Source organism: Mytilus galloprovincialis, chromosome 1, assembly GCF_965363235.1.
Source record: "Mytilus galloprovincialis chromosome 1, xbMytGall1.hap1.1, whole genome shotgun sequence".
NCBI classification, from domain to species: Eukaryota; Metazoa; Mollusca; class Bivalvia; order Mytilida; family Mytilidae; genus Mytilus; species Mytilus galloprovincialis.
In genome coordinates, this window is record NC_134838.1 from 60424549 (window position 1) to 60437985 (window position 13437).

The following is a 13437-nucleotide window of genomic DNA, read 5'->3' on the forward strand; positions in this document are numbered from 1 at the left end:
GACTCCACGCACACGTCTACGTTTAATCAGTCAAGGAAGATTCATTAGGTGCATTGGTATAAAAATAGATATTTTATAGAACTACATCAGACATGTATTTACGAAAAGTTGGTTCCAGGAATTTATATGCAAAACCATTGATTAAAAAAACCCATTGACATATCTAGAATATAATTATTGGGTCTAGAATTATAAAACAATTGTTTATCATCATTAAATAAAAAATGCAACAAACAAAATCAGGTTCCATATTCTTTTGGAAAAACTTACATTACACACATTAATTTTTCTATGTTAGTTAAAATACATTAAAAAGAACCCCAAAAAAATCTGACTTTTCAGTAAGAAAAGTGCAATAAGTGTTAATAATCCTTACCATAATAATATAACGTATAAAACTGCATTACAATGTATTATTACTGTCTTTCATCTTTGTCTGCATGCCGGTTTTTTATTCTCTTTTGACGTATTTGTTTGTTTTTAAGGTGATTAAGATTTTAATACAGTGTTGACTACTGTAACTTCATTTGTGCTATATATACAAATTGTTTCCGTCTGATTTGCTGACATACTGTTGTCAGGAATATTGCAGTTGTTTTCCATTTATTAGTAGGTTTGAACTTTTTTACTTAACAGTTTGATAAAGATATTTCCGGTTTGAATATTCTTCAGAGCTCGTTTTTTTGGATATTTTATTTTTTTAAATTTTTATTTCAAAATGGACTGACAGAGATATAGATAAATGATATCACAAGTAAGGTGATTTTGTCTTTTCTGAATGGGATTCTAAATTGCACCTTCTCGATTGACAATGTTTTTCTTAAATTCTTAGATTTCTCAATTTCTTTCAAAGACAATTAGGTACGGTAGATAATGCCTTATATCGTCTAGTATTGACAAACGGCTCTGCAAGCGTACATTCTACGGGAAATTTTTAGGCTGTGTCGATCAGAAACAATTCATAGGTTTGCAATTTTTTCAAAAAATACTGAAACCTTAATGTTGGCTATTGATCTTATCATCAACAGAAATAACTATATTTATTTTGATAAATTAAAAAATTCTATAAGAATTGAATCTGCTTTCTAGATGACAGACCACATTATATCGTTTTTACTTTCTAGATAAAACTTTAAACCTTAAGAAATAAAAACATAACAAAGAAATATTTCATAACCCATTTGAAATCGAACGGAATTATCAATAAAAAATTAACAAATGAAACATATTCTTTTTATATATATATTTACTTTGTTTTCTACTTAGAGCTTATAAAAAAGAAGATGCGGTATGATTGCCAATGAGACAACTCTCCTCAAGAGACCGAAATGACACAGACATCCGTACGGCCTTCAACAATGAGCATAGTCAGCTATAGAAGACCCCTAAATGACAATGTAAAACAATTCAAATGAGAAAACTAACGGCCTTATTTATGAACAACAAATGAACGAAAAACAAATATGAAACATATTAACGAACGACAACCACTGAAGTACATGCTCTTGAATTGCGACAAGCACATACATACAGAATGTGGCGGGGTTAAACATGTTAGCGGGATCCCAACCCTTCCCCTTAGTATTCCGGTTTTTAAAAAAAATCTTTTGTTAATCGCTTCCGCAATAATCTCAATATAAATCAGAAATACACTAGTTATCATAATTATCAGTAGTGCATCGGATACTTATCACGTAAGTTTAGTGCAGTAAATACACCAAAAATATTTTTTTTTTAAAGTCAATCATGATACTTCTTAAAACTTAAGGATTGCCAAGTTCACCTGAGACAATATTCAATTACCTCATCGAATATTCTACGTAAATATGATTTGTCTATGAAGAACTTGCATGACAAGTTTATACCATGTTTAAACTTCATGATTAGTTCGAAGTCAACACCAGGCAAGGACAGATTTGAATAAATTTAAACGAACACCATCAAAATATTGTCATAGCACTAGTTATTTTAAAGACAGTTACTTTTAAAAGTGTTTCTTTTTTAAAACAAAAGACAACAACTGGAGAGGCTCTTATTTCGGACAATTGAAAACACTATTTCACCCTTTTCTATATCTTAATCAGTGGGATACAAATGGGGACATAAACAATACAAAACAAATCACTTACAAACAGATAGCTGATATAAAGGATCAGTGCCATAAAAAAGATACCATCAATAAAATAAAACACAAAAAGAATGATTGATTGATTGTTGATTGCTTAACGTCCAGCGGCAAATATTTCATGCATATTCAGGACGAGAACAAGTTCACAATAATTAGAACAGGTTTCAATAGAGGCCATCAGGGATGATGGTTGGGGAAATTTGAACTGCCACTGGAAAATGAGGGTATATTGGATAGGTAAAACAATTTTGTCTTGCAACAGGTCACCTACACAACCCACAAAGAGTTGTTGCAAGGGTTCGTAACGTGCAAAGAGCGTTGCACTCTCTTTACATGAGGCATCGGATTTAACGTCCGCATTCTGACCAGACGCGATTGCGCACTTGATACATACCGCACAGCCAAACGGACACCCTATTTCGCCAAGCGTTTTACTGCCGTTCAGGAGAAGACTAAGTGACCAGATTTCTATTCCCCAGTCAACCTTGGGGATTACAAAAGGAGGATGGAATTCTAGTTGTGACACGTTTAACAAATCTTTGATAATGTGAGACATACTGTGATTGTTGCTTCACACAAAAATGGAATGTAAAATGACATACATTCTTCTCTTGACAAGTTTAGATCATATGTGTTTTCAATTTATAGATGTAATATAAAATACAAATCGACGTTTAATGGAACGATTATTTAAATAATTCAAAGTTCTTCGGGAAAAAGATACTGTCAACGTCGTCAACAAAGTTATTTTATTGAAGAAGAATATCATCTGTATATCAGAACGTGAAGTGTAAAAGAAGGGCGAAATATATCAGAGTGTGTCCTGCAAATTCATGAATCGAACATAAAATACGTCATGGATAATAAAGAATAAGACAAACGGACAAACAATAGTACATAAAACAAAACATAGAAAAATAACGACTTAGCAGCACGAACCCCACGAAAAACTGGGGATAACTTCCAGCTCTTCGACTTTTTCTGTTCTTATAATTCTTTGCTTTCAAGAAATTTGCTCTGAACATTCCTGTTTTAAGTTACAACCAGAAAAGTGCTTCGAGCGCATGGAATCGTTAAATTGTTAAAATATTTTTATTTTTTAGGTGAACGCAAGCTTTTTGCATTTTAGAAAAGTTAAATTTTGGACTGAATCAGAGTTGGTTTAGTTTTGCAAAGTTTTATTTTCTAAAACACCTATAAAAATAAAATGGTATCAGTGTTTGCAACACAGGTATATGAAATTTAGTCTTTTAATCTGTCTTATCAATAATTGTACGAGAAAGAACAAAAAACAAATGGTTAAGCAGAATGATATCAAACAATGCCGTACCTCAATTCCTGTTTCTAAAAGTAGATCAAAGGACCTGATCATATGATTGTTTCATTGAATGGTATTTTCTGTATTTCTAAATAGCGCACAAAATCTATTGTATAGAGTTTTTGTATATGTTTTGTGGTGCTCTATTCAAAACAGCCAAACACATCCAATATTATACTTTATCTATTATTCTATTCAACATTATGTATAAAATAATAAGATGATACACAAACAAGTATGTTGAAGAATGATATGAAAATTAAATCGCAAGATACACTTTTGTTTTTACTTAAGTTATTTAAAAGATTCTATTGCGGTTTTCTAATTGACCAATCCTGCATCTTAAAATAACAAATAGATTTTCCTGATTAAAAGGTAATTTGAATATTTCGTACGGTGACCAGCTTTAATAGTTGTTTTTATTTAATCGTCAAACATACTAAATTGCTCTATTATATATCATTGGAATTGTCAAAATAAGAACTTTTGAAATAGCAATCTCGTCAAAAATAAAAGCGGTAACAATTTCGCATATTGTGAAGTTAGTGATCACAGAAAAGTTTATTTCACTTCTCCAATATTTTTAAAACTGAGAGTTAGATGTAGCAATTTATGTTTAAATTTCAGATACAGCCACCCTAAATAATCGGTTAACATTAAATCATCTCGAAAACGACTAAATTAAAAAACGTCGATTTTCATAAAAATTAATAAGTAGTTACTTTGCCTGGTGACATTCAACTTCTGCAATAAATAAGAAATATTGTTTTTACTTGGAGCCTTCTACTCTGAATGCGAATTGGGCAGAAGTGTTTACTTATAAAGCAAACAATTTTATTTTTAGTTTGAAAAGAAGCACATACAACATGCTATTTCAGTGCTACTTCACAGGGAGGCAACCTGACTAGACTCACATCTTTACTGGTGGCAAGCTTAACCTGCATTTCATTCAAATCATGGTGGAATGTAGGGGGCTACTCATTAAAACTTACAAAAATACTAATTAAAATAACCAAATCGAAAAACACTACCTAAATTAATTAAAAAATAAATTGCCTAAATTATGCAATTTTAAGAACGTACAGTAGAGCCCTGACAGGTGAAAAATTCAGCTAAAAAATTAAATTTTTTGATCCATGCCTAAACCAAGAGCCTAGCTATGTGCATACTGAAAGTAGCAAAGTATAGACCCCTGGCTTGACATCCCACCAATCCAATTGGAACGATGGTTCAAAATAAATGCATGAGGCTATCAGGAAGCCTATGAGGCTGTTTTTTATGTGATCATTACACTACAAACTGCTCAGAGTCTGAATTGACCAGTTTTTGTGCTCGACCAGTAAAATCGAGCACACATTTTACTCGACTAGTCTCGACATTGTCTCGACTGTACTTAACTGTACTTAAGTGTACTCGATAGGTCTCGACTTCACTTAATTAGTCTGATTCAGTACTTGATGATCTTTGTGTAGTCTGAAATGGTCTTGACCAAGGCTCGACTAGCCTCGACTCAGTCTCAACCAGTCTCGACTCAGTCTCAACCAGTCTCGACTCAGTCTCAACCAGTCTCGACTCAGTCTCAACCAGTCTCGACCTGTCACGACTAGTCTTGACCTTCAAATTTAGTTTTGACTGGTGTAAACCAGCCCATCTAACTAAATTAAATATTAATCTTACAAAATTCAAGCTTATTAGGTAGTTTGATTTATTGCTGTGAAATGAAAGAATTTGATTTTACAATATGTAAAAATAAAAATTATTATATAAAAGTTCAGATAGGCATCTTTAATTTTTTCTATAACATTTTTCATCAAACTATGCAGCTATCTTAGATATATATCAAGCTTACTGAATGCCATTTAATTTAGGTTTTTTTTATTGCTGTAAAATTTAAGAATTAAAGTAATTTTGGTAAAAAAAAAGCTAGGATTTGCAATTTAGGACAAAATAGAGATAGTACACTTTGATTTTTGTTATAACTTTTTCAAATCAACATGGATTTTCATCAAACTATGCAGCTATCTTAGATATATATCAAGCTTACTGAATCCCATTTCATTTAGTTTTTTGTTGTATTGCTGTAAAATTTAAGAATTAAAGTAATCTTGGTAAAAAAAAGCTAGGATTTGCAATTTCGGACAAAATAGAGATAGTACACTTTAATTTTTTTTATAACTTTTTCAAATCAACTTGGATTTTCATCAAACTATGCAACTATCTTAGATATATATTAAGCTTACTGAATCCCATTTCATTTAGTTTTGTTGTTGTATTGCTGTAAAATTCAAGAATTAAATTAATCTAGGTCAAAAAAGCTAGAATTTGCAGTTCGAACAAAATAAAGATAGTACACTTTATTTTTTTTTATAACTTTTTAAATTCAACTTGGATTTTCATCAAACTATGCAGCTATCTTAGATATATATCAAGCTTACTGAATCCCATGTCATTTAGTTTTTTGTTGTATTGCTGTAAAATTTAAGAATTAAAGTAATCTTGGTAAAAAAAAAGCTAGGATTTGCAATTCGGACAAAATAGAGATAGTACACTTTAATTATTTTTGATAACTTTTTCAAATCAACTTGGATATTCATCAAACTATGCAGTTATCTTAGATATATATTAAACGTACTGAATTCCAGGTTATTTTGTTTTTTTGTTGTATTTCTGTTAAATTTAAGAATTAAATTAATCTATGTCAAAAAAGATAGAGTTTGCAGTTCGAACAAAATAGAGATAGTACACTTTAAGCTTTTAAATAACTTTTTCAAATCAACTTGGGTTTTATTCAAACTGTATAGCTACCTTGGTGATGTATTAATCTTACTAAATCCCAGGTTGTTATGAAGTTTGGTGTATTGCTGTCAAATTTAAGAATGAATTTAATCTAGGTAAAAAAAGCTAGGATTTGCAGTTTTGACAAAATAGAGCTAGTACATTTTAATTTTTTTCATAACTTTTTCAAATCAACTTACATTTTCATCAAACTCTACAACTATCTTTCAATATTAATCTTATTAAATATCTTACTGAATTGTAAGTTGTTTTTTAGTTAGGTGTATTTCTGTCAAATTTAAGAATTTAATTAATCTATGTCAAAATGCTACGATATTAGAAATATATCTTTCCTCAGAATTTTGGAAAAAGTATATAATTCCTTTAATTTTTTATTCCTTTTGATATATATTATATAAATATATCAAAAAAGGATAAACATTAAAGAAATTATTAAAGTAGTTCTTCTGATTTGTGGTGATTTATGAAGCAATACCTTCTATTTGGGGCAAACTTATTAAAAAGATCACATCTACCAGAGAGTTTTAAATTCTAAATAAAATTTATTCAAAGTAACATTCTATTAAATCTAAATCACAAGGCTTTTTTAATTCACTATAAAAGTAATACACGAGTTTAAGAAAAGTAGGGCTTTCTTTTTACCTGTAAAACTCAAGTGTTCTGATGTTATTAAATCATGTATAGTACCGTGTTATTAAATTTGACAAAAAAATATTTTAAGATTTTATTAAAATAAATTTTTACTGTAACTTTGGAACATATTTCTTTTTTTAAAAGGTTATCAAGGATTGGCATAAAAGTTCATGATTTTAACAAAAAAAAAGGTGTTTTTTGTTTAAGCTGATTTCAAAAAGTTATGAAATCTTAAAAAAAACACCTGTTTTTTTGTTAAAACAAAAATTTAATATCATTTATATATGAGGAAAGATATATTTCTAATATCGTAGCTTTTTGACCTACATGTAGATTAATTTAATTCTTAAATTTGACAGAAATACACCAAACTAAATAACAACCTATGATTTAGTAAGACCAATATATCGCAAAGATAGTTGTAGAGTTTATTTGAAAAAGTTATGAAAAAAATTAAAGTGTACTATCTCTATTTTGTCAAAACTGCAAATCCTAGCTTTCTTTTACCTAGATTAAATTTATTCTTTAATTTGACAGCAATACACCAAACTTCATAACAAACTAGGATTTAGTAAGATTAATACATCACCAAGGTAGCTATATAGTTTGAATAAAATCCTAGTTGATTTGAAAAAAAATTATTAAAAAACTTAAAGTGTACTATTTCTATTTTGTTCGAACTGCAAATTCTAGCTTTTTTACCTAGATTAATTTAATTCTTAACAGCAATACAAAAAAAAAAAAAATAACCTGGGATTCAGTAAGTTTAATATATATCTAAGATAACTGCATAGTTTGATGAAAATCCAAGTTGATTTAAAAAAGTTATTAAAAAAATTAAAGTGTACTATCTCTATTTTGTCCGAATTGCAAATCCTAGCTTTTTTTACCAATATTACTTTAATTCTTAAATTTTACAGCAATACAACAAAAAACTAAAGTGCTATCTCTATTTTGTCCGAAATTGCAAATCCTATCTTTTTTTTACCAAGATTACTTTAATTCTTAAATTTTACAGCAATACAACAAAAAACTAAATGAAATTGGATTCAGTAAGCTTGATATATATCTAAGATAGTTGAATAGTTTGATGAAAATCCAAGTTGATTTGAAAAAGTTATTAAAAAAATTAAAGTGTACTATCTCTATTTTGTCCGAATTGCAAATCCTAGCTTTTTACATTACATTAATTCTTAAATTCAAATGGTCAAGACCTGCTTTTATTTTTACCAAGATTACTTTAATTCTTAAATTAAAAGCAATACAACAAAAAACTAAATGAAATGGGATTTGGTAAGCTTGATATATATCTGAGATAGTTGCATAGTTTGACGAAAATCCATGTTGATTTGAAAAAGTTATAAAAAGAATTAAAGATGCCTATCTGAACTTTTATATAATAATTTTTATTTTTACATATTGTAAAATTAAATTCTTTCATTTCAAAGCAATAAATCAAACTACCTAATAAGCTTGAATTTTGTAAGATCAATATTTAAACTAGTAAGATGGGCTGATTTACACCAGTCAAAACTAAATTTGAAGGTCAAGACTAGTCGAGACAGGTCGAGACTGGTTGAGACTGAGTCGAGACTAGTCAAGACAGGTCGAGACAGGTCGAGCCTTGGTCAAGACCAATTCAGACTACAAAAAGATCATCAAGTACTGAATCAGACTAATTAAGTAAAGTTGAGTACAGTCGAGACAATGTCGAGACTAGTCGAGTAAAATGTGTGCTCGATTTTACTGGTCGAGCACAAAAACTGGTCAATTCAGACTCTGAGCAGTTTGTAGTATTAAGCTTCACAACCAAAATTCTTGCACACACAATAGCTTCATCGTTGTCAGGACTCAAGAATATATATGAGATTTAAAAAAAAAAGCAGGTCTTGACCATTTCATCTGCTGCATAATATCGTAGAGCTGCTGATCATATTTTTGAATGGCTATATTCGACGTATCAGGACACATTTTTATTGCCGTGAATACTGTAAACATATCAATGGGCTAACATCTATTATTAGAGAATATGTTACAACTACGACATTGTTTTATTAATTTTTCAGAAACAGACAAATAAAATCTGTTTTTTCGTTCCTTGGTTATTGACAGGTAAATCTATAAAATCCTTTGTCAAAAGTCTGATACAAATTGAATATTCTAAGGAAATAGAGTGTATATTTTGTTTCGATGAACAAGTCAAAATGCTTATAAAACAAATGAATTTAAAACTGTTGTTTAAATAAGTTATAAAATATTAAAGTCGAATTTTGTTTACATTTAGTGCAAAACTAATTATAAAAATGAATTGAAAAGTACTCTATTAAATGCAAAATATTTTTAAGTGTTCAACTTTTACGAAAACTTTTCAATAACGGATAAATTTGGTCAGACTTTATTTGAAATCGTTAAAATAACGTGTACCAACAATTTATATAATAACAGAAAGCATATTACGAATGTTCTTTTAAGATAAAAGTGTCATTAGATATGTCATAAGATATGACAAATTTCTTAACCATCTTACGACTATCATATGATATGTCATAGAATGTAAATCAAAGCTGTCCTAAGAAACCTTACTAAGATGCCCTTATGATTTTCATAAGTTAACACTTTTTAAATCTTATTTTGAATAATTCAAATGATTGAAAAAATAATAAAAATATATCAAAAGTATGGAAATGATATTAACCATCTTTCTCATTATTTACGAATATTTTATTTTTATCATTACAATGCACATGACATTATATATGAAAAGATATACAGATCTGAGTGGTTAATGTGTTTAAATTTAGTTTGTGTTATAACATATAATATATAATATTCATTTTGGCTCGGGAATGTCAAATCTACTATAAAACTTCAAATTAATTACAGGGAAAAGATATCAACCCATGACACATACCACTACACCAGGACGACTGGATATCAACTCTCAGTAATTTAATATACTTAAAGGAAGCATAATATTTTCACAAGTGGGGCCAGTTGGCAGATTTTTTTTCAGTGGGGCTTTAACTCTTTTCTTAAATAAGTGAGTTGTCAGGCTGACTGTTCAATTTAATTTTACACTTTTTCAAAAGTGGGGCGAGTCGGTAAACAAGTGTCGAGATATTTTATAAAGTGGCGATCGAGTGTGGGCCGATTGGCCATTTGGGCAAGTTGACATTGTTTTGTATCTAATCATCGAGTTCGGGGGTCATAAAGGGTATACATTATGAAGTAATATATAAAATATATTATAATGGTTGTGTGGCGTTCTAAACTAGATTTTATGAATGGTAATTGATTTTTCGTCTAATCTAAAACAGCTGGGATGTAAAATAGTTAGCCCATTCGGACTTTGTGTGCTAGTGTTAGATCACCCTCTGGCCTCCGGTCATGAGGGTGATCTTTCACTGGCACACCACGTCCTCATAGGATAACTATTACTTAACATGTATACATGAAGTTGTACTTGATTGTGAATACTTTTAAGTTTCGGTACACCGAGTACCCGCTTAGCGAAATGCCTGTGCAAATACTTCAATAAAGTACTATATCAGGCCACAAATAATAAGTTAAAATATATTTATTATACAAAATCATGAGTAAGAAAAGAAGTTGACATTTTACGTAATAGGAGATTTTGACGAATTGGACACATTCTTTAACTATTTAATCAACTGAGCAATAGATCTATTACTTTTATTGAAATAAACAATAAATTATACATGAAAGTTTATTATAAGTCTGTAAATGTGCTACTTTTCCTCACTAGGTCACCCTACTTATTGAGATCGTTTTCGTGGATATTCGCTCAGTCTTTATAAAGTGTCGTGAGTATTAGATCCATCTGGGAAAGGAATCTTCTTGAGAAACGTAGACGTCTATGATTTTACTTGAATAACTGAAAGACTTGCTTCCCCATGAAATATAATCGGAGTTGAAGTCAACATTCAAAGTATATGGCAAAGGTAATCGATAAGTTATAATTTTAGTTTAGCTTTATCGGTATTCATTTTTGGTTGGACATAGATGTGTGGTCAAATTCAAGCTTCTGTCAAAATTTTATTAAAATTTCATGAAGATTAGACAAAGAAATTGATTACTAAAAAACTTGAACCTCTGACTAAATCTGAATTTTGACTATGAAAAATATCCATGTATCAGTAAAATTCGGAAAAATGAAAGTAACTATTTACAAAATTTTGCTCTGAATCTGTATTTTGTTGATGATCAAGCTTCTGTCCAAATTTAAAAAAAAATCTCTCTCTTGCTTTTGTGAAATAAATCTTGCAGGCTCGACACATTTTTTTCGTTGAACCAACTTTTCAATCTTTTTGTTTCTGTTACATTTTTTTTAAATGATAGTTTAAATCTTTGTAATGAAAGTTAACTGAGTAACGGTTTTTGATGTTTTCGATTTCTAGGAATTATAATTTTGTTAGGGATTTCAGTTCCAGCAAGAAACAACTGGCCAGCTGCCATGCAAATGTGTTTAATTGGCTTGCAAAACGATTCCGTGTTTAGAAATTGGCAATCATATAAAATAGAATCTATCTCTTTAGTATCTAAAAAAACCGTTGGAAGGATTGGCGATTTGAAATTCACTTAGATTAGTTTAAACCTGTTTAAATAGTTATCAAAGGTACCAGGATCATAATTTAGTACCCCATACGCGCGTTTCGTCTGCATAAGACTTATCCGTGACGCTCATATCAAAATATTTATAAAGCCAAAAATATTAAAAAAATTAAAAGCTTTTTTTGACTTTCAAAGCTGAAAATATTAGTTTCACCTTCATGGATGAGCTTAAAGTGTATTTTGTTTACTGTAGAATAAGATAAGTTCTGTCTTGATTAATTCTTGTTTGCTGGTGAACAAACTTATAAAGCGTGTAGATGAGAAATTAAGCTAAATAGTGTTAACATTAAAACATAATATTCTTGTTAGAAGCAACACCCTGAATATTGAAAAGGGAATATAATTGGAAATAACACTTCGCCCTTAGGGATTCTCTTTCACCAGGATTCGGAAACGGAAAACATTTGAAAGTCAAAGATGTATTAGTATTGAAAACATTAGAAGCTATATGATTAAAAAGGTTTTTAAACATTATATACAAATCCAAGTCTACTTTGATAAAGGATTTTTTCTTTGTTTTGATCTTCATTACCTATAATAAAAAATTCGTTGGTACCTATCGTCTTCTTGAAGAAACCCTCACATTATTATATTGGATAAAAAACTTATGAACTTTCTTTCTTGTATACAGATTTACATAACTTATAACTATTCTTATATAAATTAACAATCATTATACTTTTGAAAGGAAGAATTTATAACTTTTTGTCCAAAGGAAATATAAAAGATTGAAAAAGCAATTTGACAAATTATTTTTTGAAGGTTTACATTGGTAACTACTAATATCTAGAACTGTGGTTGTCTTTTACAGAACTTCTCTTTGTTGTCAACATACTTGTGTATTTTTTTAAAATTTGCTAGCAATTTTTATTTTGCATATTCATATCATAAAATAAACTCATCATTGATACCAGGATTAATTTTGTATTTACGCCAGACTACAAAAGACTCACTAGTGACGCTCGAATCCCAAAATTGAAGAGTATTGATGACAAAAATTCCTAAAAGTCTTGCCAAATACAGCTAATGTAATCTATTCCTAAGGTAGAAAACCCTTAGTATTTCAAAAATTCAGAAGTTTTGTAAACAGTTGATTTATAAATATGACCATATCAATGATAATTCTAGTCAGCACAGAAGTGCTGACTACTGGGCTGGTGATACCCTCGGGGAAATGAAACTTCACCAGCATTGGCATCGACCCAATGGTTATAAATAAACTCATCATAGATACCAGGATTAATTTTGCACTTAACCGGGAGAACCAAATGAACTCTCTCAAACGGTTCTAAACGTATCAAGACCGGTTGAGTATATTACTTACTAAGCGTTACCTACTACTGTTTGCATGCATTATTCGTGTTTATATACCATTTAATACCAAGGAGGTTAATGTCTGACTAGTCATGTTTTCCCATGAATTAACTTCATGACATATATATAAAAAGTAACATATGTAATATTAAAATCGCGAATTCAATAATTAGTCATGCATTTTTAAGCAAGTAACAGTCTTTCTTGTTAAATGTAAAGAGAACCAGAGAAAACCAAAAACGTAATAGCATTTTAAAAATCTAATTAAAAAATATGTATTGTACAATTACCAACTAGTTAATGAACCGAACAAATGTACTGAGTATTTTTCGAAGTACTACATCAGGAACTTTTCTATTGGTTGGAATTCAGTGCACACGAAGGTAACTCCTTCTCTGTTAAGTCACATTTAAAGAGAAACTCAGTGATTTTTAGTTTTAACAAGCAAAATGTAAAAGATGTATTGATCTCATCAATCTTTTAATGCAGGGTGAGTAAAACAAAGTATTGTTTATCTATTCAAAAATATCCGTATCAAATCTTTTAATGATAAAATAAACAAATTTGTGAACATACTTTATAACTTCACAAAAAATGATAATTTAACCAATATGAC

General features: G+C 29.6%; 1 long non-coding RNA gene across 1 annotated transcript in view; it reads right to left on the reverse strand.

Annotated features, from left to right (window-relative positions):
• The window catches only part of LOC143080343 (uncharacterized), a 172384-nt gene that overhangs the window by 107305 nt on the left and 51642 nt on the right, over positions 1–13437 (reverse strand). The window lies entirely within an intron of this gene.